Source organism: Crocuta crocuta, unplaced genomic scaffold (genome assembly GCF_008692635.1).
Source record: "Crocuta crocuta isolate KB4526 unplaced genomic scaffold, BGI_CrCroc_1.0 scaffold299, whole genome shotgun sequence".
Classification (NCBI taxonomy): domain Eukaryota; kingdom Metazoa; phylum Chordata; class Mammalia; order Carnivora; family Hyaenidae; genus Crocuta; species Crocuta crocuta.
Window position 1 is genome coordinate 1,560,852 of NW_027532747.1, and position 12,995 is coordinate 1,573,846.

At 51.9% G+C, this 12,995-nt stretch overlaps 1 long non-coding RNA gene across 2 annotated transcripts in view; it reads right to left on the bottom strand.

Annotated features, from left to right (window-relative positions):
- Positions 1-1,176: 1,176 nt before the first annotated feature.
- Positions 1,177-12,995, bottom strand: part of LOC144245535 (uncharacterized) — a 14,373-nt gene continuing 2,554 nt past the window's right edge. The window contains exons 2-5 of one of the 2 annotated variants that reach the window (XR_013339283.1): positions 8,493-8,608; positions 8,285-8,363; positions 1,866-1,999; positions 1,177-1,427 (exon numbers count right to left, since the gene is read on the bottom strand). This is a non-coding gene — a long non-coding RNA (uncharacterized LOC144245535). Of the gene's footprint in view, positions 1,428-1,865; positions 2,000-8,284; positions 8,609-12,995 lie in introns of both variants that reach the window. The other variant, XR_013339282.1, reaches the window with a different exon arrangement.

Here is a 12,995-nt window from a genome sequence, read left to right on the forward strand (position 1 = left end):
TACCAGATTTTTGTGACTCCTAACCTCAAAATGCCATAAAAGCATTGGGATTGTGTGCCAAACACACTCCAAAATCCCATCTATCACTTGATAATATTTGGACAATCACAGGTTTTTGGGTTTTTTTTTTGTTTTTTTTTTTTTTGATGTTAGAAGGTTCACAGAGATCAGCTTATTAAACCCTTCCTTTCACAAATCGGGCTCTGGAACGGGCAACAGGGAAAGCGACAGAAACTCCGTGGTATCTTAGCTGAGTTCAGGGCTCAGGTTTCTGGACTCTGGGTCTAATCCGGCTCTTTCAGCATGCATCACTTGGCTTCTGATTGGGAAGGGAAGTGGTGTAGAACCCTGCCCCTCGGAATTCCACATTATCAAGGGCGAGGCGTGTGGAGTGTTACCAGATTATGTCTATAATACAAGCTGACATTTATTGAATGCTTACAGTGCCAGACACTGGTTTAAGTGCTTTAGTAGCATCAAATCATCTTATTATCCCACTTACCTTCGTAATGACTCTCCAAGGCCCCATTTTATAGATAAGGAAACTGAGCACAGAGCAAGGCCCCGGGGTTTTACAGCCAGTCAGTGATGGAGTCAGAATTTGATTGCCTTCAGTCTTGTTCCAGAGCCTGGCCTTCTACGCATCCTGCTAAATTGCCTCTCTGTGTGTCAGGAGAATGAAAGAGAAGTGGCATTTATCAGATGTCTGCCCCCAGTCTGGCATTTTTAGATCTCTTACATACTTAAAAAGACCTATCTTCTACAGTTCCATTGTCAGTTCGAAAAAGCAAGTATCAGGTAAGCTACGTGGCTTGTGTAGGGACACAGCTAGTAGGTAGCGAAGCCAGAAATCAAACCAAGAGTTGACTGCCCCTGAATCCCGTGGTTTTGTTAGAAAACCATGCTACTTCCCCAGGGAGCATCAAAAAACACTGATGCATTAGTCCCACGTCCAGACTTTCTGGTTTCATTGGGTTGGGGGACAGCTTGGGCAGGGGGATTCTAAATATGCCACCGAGGAGGCCACGCACTGCAGAAGATTCGGATGGTCTCGGTCATACCACACAGTTTCATGTCTTTGTCCAAATGTGGGAGCAGGGATAAATCATGTCGCTAAAAGACATGTTTCGACAGCGTGTTTCCTGGGGCCGCCGTGACAAATGACCACAAATCGGGTGACTTCAAACAAGAGGAACTTATTCTCTTATGATTCTGGAGGCCAGAAGTCTGAAGTTAAAGTGTCAGCAGGGCCGTTCTCTCTCTCAGGGCCCCGGGGAAGCAGCCTTCCCTGCTTCTTCTGGTTCCTGCTTGTGGCAGCGACCCTGGCCAATCCTCGATTTGGACACACGTCACTCCGACCTCGGCCTCCTTCCCTCTGCAGTCACGTGGCTCCTTCCGCTGTGTATCTGAGCTTCTGCATCTGTCTCCTTGTGAAATAAGAGAAAATATGTATGTTGCTCTCTGCTCCTGGTTCCCGGCACAGAGCTTCTAAACCCCTTGGAATTTCCTAACCGATAAGAGCCCAGGAGCACCTTTTGTTCTAGTGTTTGGTCTTTGACCCATCCCTGACCTAGGGCTCCTAAACCCTTGGAATTTCCTGCGTGATAGGAAGGCATGTGTTTTGTGAGGCGAGTCTCTGTGGGCTCCTGCACGGGGGCTGGTTCACCAACCTGGAATTTCTCCAAGGCCCATACCGTGGGGATCTTTATGGAGGCTCTCTCACGTAGGCGTGCGCACCCACATGTCCTGGGAAGATGATGCGACCCAAGTGCGTGGGAATAGAAGCGCCTGCACTCAGGACCCTCCCAGACCCTGCCCTAAGTGACTCTGCGCCTGCATGTTCATCTGCGTTCTTTATCACATACCTTATTATGTCATTGGTCAGTAAACATAGCGTGTCCCTGAGTTCCGAGAGCTGTTCTGGCAAACAATCGAATCCAAGGAGAGGGTCCGTGGAGCCTCTGATTTATAGCCGAGTTGGATAGAAGTTGCGAGTGACCTGTAGGATCATTACTCTTGATTGGCATCTGGAGCGGGGGACCCGCGTGTGGGACTGCGCCTCTAACCTGTGGGGTCTGCACTCTCTCCGGTTAGTGTCAGAATTGAGCTGAATCGTGGGGCACCGAGCTGGTGCCTCAGAGAATTGCCTGGTGTGGGAAAAAGCGCACACGCCTGGCGTGGGGAGTGCTATATGTGTGGTAGTAACGTGAGGGCTCAGAGAGGCGCTCAGGAAGGGAAGCAAACTTTCCCAACTCACATCTCCACTTACAAGGACCCAGTCGAGTCCAGTAGGACCTCATCTTAAATAATCACATCTGCAAGGACCCTACTTCCAAATAAGGTCACCCTCTGAGCTTCCAGATGGACATGAATTAAGTGGGACAGGACATGATTCAACCCAGTACCAACGGAAAATGAACCATCATCACATCCTTAAGGATATGTGAGTCTCTAGTGATGGCAAATGAAATTCTGTGGCTTTCGGATATAATGATTTTAAGGATATTTTTTAATGTCTTAAATTTAATTTTTTAAAGATATTTAAAAAAAATTTTTTAATGTTTATTTATTACTGAGAGACAGAGACAGAGCATGAGCATGGGAAAGGCAGAGACAGGGGGAGACACAAAATCGGAAGCAGGCTCCAGGCTCTGAGCCGTCAGCACAGAGCCTGACGCGGGGCTCGAACCCACAAACCGCAAGATCATGACCTGAGTCGAAGTCGGACGCTCAAACGACTGAGCCACCAGGCGCCCCTAAAAGTATTTTTAAGTGTCTTAAATACCTCCCCTTCCCCCGCCACAAAGCACCTAGTCGGTCTATCACTAAATTATAGAAAGATCTGTACAGGCTGTGCCCTTTTTGCTCCTGGGTCCACGTAGCGTGTTTAGGAACGTAGAGATGCCGGAAGTCTCCACCTGTGTGTCCAGTTGTGGGTGAATATGCACAAACATTTCTGGAAAGAATAGGTTGTTCCCAACGGGCTCTTCCTTCCACTGCAAGCTGACAGAAGAAATTTACAGCACTCCGTAACACATCAAAGAGCTAGCCACTGTCTTTTCAAATACCGTTCGTGAGACATTATGAACCAAAGCAACCAGACTTTGGAGTTTTGTCCTGAGACCAGTATTTTGTTCAAATATTTCCTTTTTTGGTCCATAATGAAAACTTGATAACAATTAGGAAATGTAGTCATTGAAAACCTGATAGATTCTTAAAGCACATTTATAGGTCAAAATTGTATATCATCCGCACCTCCTCTCACAGCCCGAGCTTGGAAATAAATACCCACTACGAATAACACCATTGTTTGCTTACATTCTCGCTTTCTGTCGAGAAGACCAGCTGCCCAATTACTTCTGTCTTGGGTTGATCTTGTTAGCCGGGCTCTGTGACATTTTGACAAAATCTTAGTTTTCATTTTAGAAATACCAGAAAGGATTTGGTTGTAAGAAGAGGCGAATTTCCCTCTGAGGTGATTGCTGAAATCTCCCTACCCCCGCACCTCCCCCTCACCCCGCAGGCGTCATGAACACACCAAAAGCTTTTTCCAGATCCTGCTTAATTTGTGATGTTTCTCTCGACCCTGGACAGGGCGATGTAGAGCCATATGACTCATAGATTGGTTATTTACCCTGATAAACATAATAATTNGCAATTTCTTAAACAATAAATCTCCATTTCCACTTGGAGAAAAATCCTGGCCTTTCTGTCTCAATTTAGCCTTCCTTAAAAAGGTTATACTTGGCTCTAACTTGTATTCGGCCACGTCCTGAGGCAAAAATTCAAGGTAAGTCAACCACTTATTTTTCAGTAAGTGCCAGTGCAATCAAATCCTTAAAGGCCACTGGGTGATGTCATTGCAAACAAGTCGTCTGCTGTGTGTGCGGTACAATGAAGATGAATTCTGGCTTCTGCGTTTATGAACTGGTACCTGAGGACAGACTTGTTAGCCCTTTGCCCCGGGCAGGTGGCGGTGCTGCTGTCACGGACAGCACGCCTCTTCTCGATAGCATGCAGCTCTCTGCTCATCGTGCATGAATTACCTATTATGAGTAACCATAAATACCTGAGAAACCACAATTTGTGGCGGAGTTTTAAGCTGCTTACCCATTTAAAAATGACATTATGTCAGGGTTATGGAGCATTCTCCTCTGAGCCTCTGAAAAATTGTGAAACAAACACCCATTCATTGCGTAGAGAAATAATCAGCCAATGTAATATGTAGAAAAAAGAAACCACAGAAAAATATATTTGTGTAGTTTTCATTTAGTGAGTTTGTTAGAGACCTATGCTTGCACTGGAGAATTAAATAGCATTCTGTGTCTAAAGTGGCCCCAATTCTCTGGGGGCTTAACTGAGTATGAGTCCCCCTCATGCATACGTGCATGTACACACACATACACACACGTGCGTGCGCACACGGTGTTTGGAAAACAGACACTGACACAAAGTGGTTAGAAATGGGCTGATTCCAACCAACTCACGGTCATCACTGGTCAGTGGGATTGGTGAGTACTAACCATCTACTAACATGGTTTTGATTAAGTCCTAGGACGACCCTCGGGGGCAGTCACTTGGACACCCGCAAAACAGGCGAACAGTGAAACTGAGGCAGCCCTCCCAGACCTGACCCTGGCGGACTTGGGGTGCTTTGAGAACATGGAGGCTGGACCCCAGAATACCAGTCTGCGTGAAAGTCTGGCTCTTTTTCACAGACTGTGAAAGATAACATCCTCTGGGGGTTGGGTGTCACCCAGTTAAAGGGTGGCAAATAAGCCCATTGGCTTTGCTTTGAAAACATTTACTCTTTGAGGTGAATTGCAAGGACATGTGCAGCTAGCTGGGGGGCTCTGGGGCGGGGGGGGCTGTGGCTTCAGGGCTGTCACTGTTTGCTTGTCTGTTCTTCCTTTGTACCCGTGCTCAGTGGGACTTTAAGCAGGGGCACCTGGGTGGCTCAGTCGGTAAGCGTCCGACTTTGGCTCAGGTCGTGATCTCACATTTGTGAGTTCGGGCCCCGCATTGGGCTCTGTGCTGACAGCTCGGAGCCTGGACCCTGCTTGGGATTCTGTGTCTCCCTCCCCTGCTCATACTCTGTCTCCCTCTCTCTGTCTCTCAAAAATAAGTAAACACAAAAAACTTTTTTTAGAAAAGGAGATGCTTATTTAATTTGTTTTGTCTACAACTCAGTGAATGAGGGGAAGGGGCCACATCAGGCACCTGCGCCAGAGTGTCCCATGCCCCCCGTCCGACCCACCTTGGCGAACTGAACCCCAGGCCTTCCCGCTGGGCCCGGCCCACAGTCCAGGGCTGTGAGCACTAGGAAGGCTGCCTCCTTCCCAAGGGAACTGGTCCCCAAGAGGGGCTCCATCGCTTTGGTAGACCTGGTCTTCCTAACCTTGGCTTTGCTGATGTCGTGGGGTGTCTTTGGTCAAGTCAGGGGGGCTTGCAAAGTTAATTTTGATTTACCTGTGAAGATACGTGCGTTTCTGAGGAAGGCCGCCTGTCCTAGAGCCAAACAGACAGTATTAGGATGGCTTCAGGGGTAGTGAGGCCGAATGCAGGGAACTTCTGCTGCATGACACCTTCACCGAGGACAGCTTGGGATTATGGGATGACTGGGGGCTCAGACGTGAGTTCAAACCCTGGTCCTGTCACCGCTTGTGATGTGGGCGAGTCACTTTACATCTCTGAGCCTCTGTTTCCTCTCTGCCGAGCGGACCAGCACGGGTAGCCGGCAGACGGACGATGGAACGCAGCCGGTGAACTAACATGTGCTCTGTAAATGGTGACCTTCGTCTCTGTCGCTACCTGCTAACTATCACCTGCCCTAATGCCTGCCCTTGTTTAGTTCGAAATAGCCTGTGCGGATTCTGAAAATATTCTCTTGTATACTCAACCGAGTGGGTAAGAATGAGGCCGACTGAACAAAGAAAAATCAGGCCTGCAAACCTCAGTGCCGACAGACCTTGTGACCGAACGGCACAGGGGAGACGGCCCCTGTCCCCCTCAACTTTATAACAAGCAGTACCGACTCCACTTCGAGGAAGGTGCCAGTGGGGAAGGAGCAGAGGCTCAGACAGAAAGTTAAGTGGGTTTAAATGTAAGCAGGTCTAAAAAGAGAACAGAATTCCTTTAAAAAGATGTAGCAAAATGACTGGAAACAAAGGAGGCCAGAAGTCGGTGTTAGTGCAAGATGGTGGAGGAGCCCGTCCACTTGGTGAATGCAGGTGAGACGGCAGAGGAACCTTGACCTTGCATTTGAATCTCTCACCAGCTCCACGTCCTTCCTCCTGGGGGATTTTATGGTCGCCACTCCACGGAAACGTTTGTCACCAAGCAGAAAGTCCTTTCTCTGGTGGCCAAAGTGGGCCAGGGCCACACCCTGTCTCTGCCGCGGCGGCCCCAGGCCGGGGGTTTGGGGGGGCGGGGGAGCTCCTCTCTCGCCTCGAGAGCAGGCTTCGGGTTCTTCAGGGAAATGTGTTCCTTCCCTTTAAGCAGAAAGGGTGCCTGATGCTGTCTTCTGCGGCGGGGAGACCCCTTGTGACTCCTGAGGGCCCATGAGGGTCTACGGCACACTACCACTCAGGGTGCCTGTCAGCCACATCACTACGGGAAGCACTCACGGGGTGCACACGTGGGAGGAAGAAGAGAGACGTGATGGAGAGTGCTTGGGTCTCCTTTGGGGAGGCCTTGTTCTCGGTGGTGTTTTTGGGTGGATTCAGGCCCTGTCCCTCTGGGTCCCAGAGCCCTTGCCTCAGCCACTCGAGAACACAGTGGTCACATGCTGGTCTCCCTGGAGCCCATTCCTGGTGTCAGTCATTGGAGGCTGAGCACCTCGAAGGCAGGGACTAGGTTTCAGGCCCCAGCCCACGGCTCAGCCGTGATTCCCCCCTGAATGCCAGAGGAATCTGGCCTCTCGTTTCAGGGGTTAGGACAATGACCTTCTAGAAACTTCTGAGGCGTCTGAGAAGCAAAGGCGAGCTGGTTTCTCACCATATTCTTTCCTTGCCGTGTCCGTGTTTGTGGCTGTGGCTTTTATGGCCATGCCAAGAGTGGCCTCCAGAGGTTGGCAGAGGCCCTAGTGCCCCGGCCAGCTCCGTGTTGTTGAGCAAAGTGTGGCTTCTTCAGCCTCCCCTGAGTTCCCCGAGCAGCATCCATTCCACGGATCTTGGCCTTCGGCTTCCGTAGCTGATCCCGTCTTCTGATCCCGCTGCTCTTCACCCGTGGAGCTGAGCTGTGGCAACAAGGGGAGGGTAGGTGACTGAGACAGCTGTCCCTGCCCTCGGACCGTCTGCTGTCCAGACGTCACCCTGGGATCTTCCACCTGAGGACGACGGAGCGTTGTGCAAATACATAGTGCCAACTCGGTGCGATGTGGCAGAGATGCTGACACAGGCCGATGGGTTGGTGGGAAAATTAATGTCCGTGGCTCTACGTTCTGGACTTTTAGCACCACTCTGTGCTCTCGAGAAGGGCGAGGGCCGAGCAGCACGTCTCCCCAGTCCAAGACCACTCCGTAGGGCTGCCGGCCGTGACCCCTGACAAATGGCTGTATTCATTACACTGAAGACTGGAAGGAACCACGAAATGCGATACATATTTGAGGAAATATGCACACAACTCGGTTTATTTTTCTTATCTGATTTTTTTTCTTTCTGGTGCAATATGAGTGCTGGTGAATACTTGGCAGTTGCCTTTCCATACTTGAGTTGTTTGTCATTTCTGGGGCTGCTGATGCTGTTATGATTTCCCTTTTGGGAGGAATTTACAGGCACATGTTGACCCAGCTGAATGGCAATAGAAGCAACAGGAATCTCGGGAACAAGGGCCGTCGTGGGCCGGAGGCTCATCCCGACGATGCCACGGGCTCGAGCCACGCCCCGCGCGGTCAGGCTGGCCGTCTCACGCGCCACGACTCCGGTTTTGAAAACCCAGATCGTCTCCTGGCTTGGCCTTGATGTAAACCTGCTTTCCCTGCAGCGCCATCCGGAGCGGCAGGCAGTTGGTGCTTTGTTGTTGGGGGATCAGGACAGCGCACCCCGTAGCGGCTGTTGCTAGGCGAGGCGTGGTTTCCCAGAGACCAGCACGGCGAGGTTGGCTGGCAGAGGCCCCACTGGGGACACAGGGTCCACGCTCTGGGACGGGATGGGAGGCAGGCCTGGTGGCCCACCCCACCCCACCCTGCCCTGCTTCTTCCCGCCTCTCCCAAGTCCCTTCTGGCCTCCCTCTTCCCCCAAAACCTAGCTGTGTCTCCTTCCCACAGACCCATGTGTGCACTCACCATGCTTTCTGGACGTTTCCAACTGCCAGGCACCGGGGGATAAATTGGTGGCAGTCTCGGCCCCCGGGAGCTCAGAGTCCTGTGGGCAAGGCAGGCCCTGTGAGCGGCAAACTGCAAACCCACCTGGGTGGCTGGTGCCTTTACAGTCACAGTGGTCGCTGCTGACTGGCACCTTGCCCACGCCCCTCTGGCCAGCCGCAGGGGTCACCTGCTGGGTGCGGTGATGACCTCCTCCTTGGACCTGAGAATGGTTACCGGCCACTGGAGTGAACGCCCCAGAAAGGACCTTCGACCATTAGAGTTCAGGAGTTGATGGGTCACTTCCTAGAATCAGTAAAAACGGTAAGATCAGTGTTTTGTAGATACTACCCTGACGAGGCGTAGGGGGAAGGAGAGAGGAAGGGTAACGGCTCTCGACGAGGTTGGACGCTCGGCCCTGGCCCGCAGCCTGAGTCCCAGCCGTGGGTGCTGACCACTGGCCACCGCTCCACCTCTCCAGCCTCCTCACCTCTCGGTGAGAGAGCCCTCTGCGGTGCCCCTGCGTGGAGCCACCGTGGTGTGGCTGGTCGCTGGTGTGGTGTGTGGCGCCCATTAGCTCTGGGGACAGTGTTTGTTCTTAGCAGGCTCCTGATGCTTCCCTCCCTCCCCACGCTAATGCAGCAAGGAAAGGAGCTGAGCACAGCAAGGAGAGCAGCAGCGCCAGGCTGCTACCCCACGTGCTCAGAGCGCCTCTTCCCCTGGGGCTCCCGTGTGCCCCTCAAATCCCCCCGCCTGCCGGCCCCTCGGTCCCCTTGGATGGACCACGGCTGCTCTAGTAAGACGGTGAGGGTGACGGCTGGTATTCCGTAGTGGCTTTTCCTGAACTTTCCCCCGCTCTTTTTGCCTAAATGCACTGTTTTCAGGAAATCCATGTTGCAAGACAGGGGTTGACAAAGTACAGTCCTGGGGCCAAGCCCCTCCCGCGGCTTGTTCTTGTAAATAAAGTTTTATTGGCACACGGCCAAGCCCATTCATTTCTGCGTCACCCGGCGGCTCCAAGCTACCGCGCCAGAGTCTGGCAGTGGCGACAGGCGTCGCGTGACCCACGAGGCCAGAAATATTTACTATGTGACCCTTTGCAGAAAACTTTTGCCAACATCCTGTTGTAAGAGGAGCCCAGATGAAATTATTTTTTTTTTAAAGTGTATGTATTTATTTTGGGAGACGGAGAAATAGAGAGGGTGTTTGAGAGCGAGGGAGGGCCAGAGAGAGAGAGAGGGAGAGAGAGAATCCCAAGCAGACTCTGCACTGTTAGCACAGAGCCCGACTTGGTCTTCGATCCCTCGACCATGAGATCATGGCCTGAGCCCAAATCAAGAGTCAGTTGCCTAACCGACTGAGCCATCCACACGCCCCTCAGATGAAATTCTTTGAGGATTGGGGCACATAGTTCAGTTGCTTTTTTTTTTTCACTCCAACATGTTAATTTTATTTTTAACATTTATTTTATTTTTGAGAGAGAGAGAGAGAGAGAGATTGAGCAGGGGAGGGGCAGAGAGAAGGAGACACAGAATCCAAAGTGGGGTCCAGGCTCTGAGCTGTCAGCACAGAGCCCGACGCGGGGCTCAAACTCATGAACTGTGAGAGCATGACCTGAGCCAAAGTCAGACACTTAACCGACTGAGCCACCCAGGTGCCCCTCACTCCAACATGTTAAAAGAAAGAAAACTGGTTTGCTGTAAGGTCATGAAATGGTCTCATGGAACATTGTCTCCTAAAGTAGTTATTGCTCTTTCCCTGAGTACCAGTCACACTTTAGCACAACCTAAGAGAGCATCTAGGAAGAAGGCTGTGACGTATTCCATCAGATTCCTCCTGATCTACCAGCTGGGATATAGACTAGTCTGTGAAGAAATCACATCCAAAGGCATTTGGCGATATTCTCTGCGGCCCCAGGAGTTTGTATGTCTACCTTTTGGGGAGAGGTTGTCTTGTTCAGGAATTCTCACTCAATTCAGACATGCAGCTCTAATGGTACAAGTTCTGCCTCAGCTCTTGTTCAACTCTCCCTGAAACGGCCTCACGACCGTGGACCATCATGAGGGACGATGGACGCCGTGCACTTGCCTCCTACTGGGCATCCAGGGTGGGAGAGGATTTGAGTGTAGCCCCTCCACCCCTGTGGTTCCCCATTAAACATCTCACGTGATTTGTGACCCGCTAGACCAGGTTCTCATCCGCCGAACGTCTGACATTTGGGGATAATTCTTTGTTGTGGGGGCCTGTGCTGCATATCGTAGCAAATGTAGCTGCCCCCCGGCCTCGCCCATTAGATGCCAGTAGAAAACCCTCCGTCTCCCCACCTCCCCCAGTCGTGAGGACCCAAACCATCTCCAGATGTTGCTGAATGTCCCCTAGGTGGCCGCATACCCCCTGTGGGGAACTGCAGAGTCATTCCAGGGACAAGGAGTGTGGCTGCTGTTTCCAGGTGACCTAGAGGCTTTTGCAGGTGATTCTGAAGGAGGGTCCAGAGCCCCTCTGCTCGGCTGACTCTGTACTTGAATGCACCTGAGCGAAGAGTGTGCTCCATCCGCCCTGAGTGCGCTCCTCCCTCTGCCCGGGAAGTAGACATTTCCTTCCCCGATTGGGGCCCCAGCCAAAGCCCTTGGGAATGAATGAGCTTCTCTTCCGTTCAAAGATCACTTAGATGATCTTTCTGTAGGGGCATCACTTCCACGGCGCAGACCCCCCTCCCCCGCCCCCAGCCCGCACACACACGCGTGTCTAAAGTCATGGGTATCTGCAAGTCCTTTCACAAGCGAGTGGTGCATCTGCGGTGAAACGTTCCTCAGCTTCAGGGCAGGTAACAGCAGAGAGGCTGGAACGCCTCGCTGCCAAGAGCACTGACAAGTGGCTCTCCGAAACTTCGTCTCCCTCCACGCGCCGTTTTATGTAATTTTCTGTCACCGAAACAACAGCTCTTCTTGTTAAAAAGGAAAAAAAAAAATCGGTCCCACCTCACAATCAACAGAAGCACGGTTTTGACTAATCTCTATAATCAGAAGCTGATGTTCCTTGAGAATAATCACAGTAAGAAGATGCCCGTTGTGAGACAACGTGCTTTTCTCATCTTATTTGCCGGCGATTATGTAAATTCCAGATATAGGGTGAAGGCAGAGGAGCCGGGGGAGCCAGGGGGAGGTGCTGAGGAGGGCCTTCTGCTAACGCAGGGAGCCAGCTCTCACCCCCTGTGGAAGGAATGTATTTTCTGCAGATGGGCAGAAGCGTTCGATGGTTGGCATACAGTGTGCTGGAAACAGTGCAGAGCGGAGAACATTCTCCCGTTTGCCGACCGGGGGGCGTCTCCGGGCTTCTCCCCGGCACCGCGCCTGGCCGGGTCCCGGGCCTTTGGGCAGCCCCCAGCAGGGTGGTTCTTGGGGACCTCAGCCCCTGCTCTCTCTGGGCCTCAGTGCGTCACCCCCAGAAGGAGAAGGCGGGGCTCCGTCCCCGAGGCCACCTTCTGTGAGTTCCTGGAGGAATTCACCCGGGCTCCTGCCCGGGCCCCGGACCGTCTGCCCCTTGATTTTCCCCGTGCGGCTCTCACGGGAGGGGCATTCACAATGCGTGTGGCTCAGCTCTTTGTGCAAGTTGCCGTTCTCGCTCACGGGCGTCTCACATCCCAAGAGCTCTGCAGTCAGGTCTCGGGCAGTGAGCGCGGTGGGCTCTGTCAGCGCAGATGTGCCCTGTCTGTGGTCAGGACGGCTGGGCTCCGGGCAGGGGGACCTTGAGTCTTGGCTCAGTTACTCTGGCTGTGCAGGCACATCGCCTACCACATTTGTGCCTCCGTCTGCTTTTCTGCGACGTGGGAACAATCACCCTAGTTCGTGGGAGGGTTGTGGGGGGAAAATCTCCCAAAATGTTAGCAAATGTCACCGTGCCGGGTCACCCCAGGACCAGAGGCCTGTGTGCCTGGCTGAAGGAATTCCAATCTCATCCATCTTCATACAGCCCAATTCTCGATCAACAAAAGCTCTGAGATCATACTAAGGAGTGATTGACAACAAGATTTCACCTGCGATTGTATGGATCCTAGGGCATAAACGAGTGTTTTCTACATACCAGCCATGGCTCCCCGCACTTGCCATGTATTAACTGGCTTGTCCTCAACAAAGAGTAGGTATGATGCTACTGGCTCCATTTTACAGATGTGGAAATGGAGGCCGAGGCATGGAGAGGTTAAGTGGCTGCTCAGTGGCACACGGTCCTTTGCGGCAGGCAGAACCAGATCCCAGATACAGGCCATGTGGCTTGGGGGCCTCCCTTTTCACCCCCCACCTGTGTCAGCCGCAGGGGGTCCGTGTTGTTAAGCCTTAGGTTAGGTGTGCAAAAATGCTGTTTCTTACGCGTTCCATACCCCTCTCCATCTTGAGCTACTCTTCCATCCAATGACAGAACATTCTGGGGTTAGTGACATCAGAACAAAAAGAGAAAAGTTGGGAGAAGGCTGGATTGCAAAGCAACGAGATAATTAGGCACAATCGAATTAGCTAAAGAATAAACGTCAGCCTTAGCTGACTTCTAAATATCCAACTCCAGCTTTTTTTCCCTGCCCAATGTGATTTTAAATCTCTTTGGTTAGGTACCCTTTTCTCCCCTTCTTTCTCTCCTCAGTGCTGTGTGTGACCATCCTGGAGAGCGCTTATCCTTTGCCAATCTACCGCTGTGTCTCAAA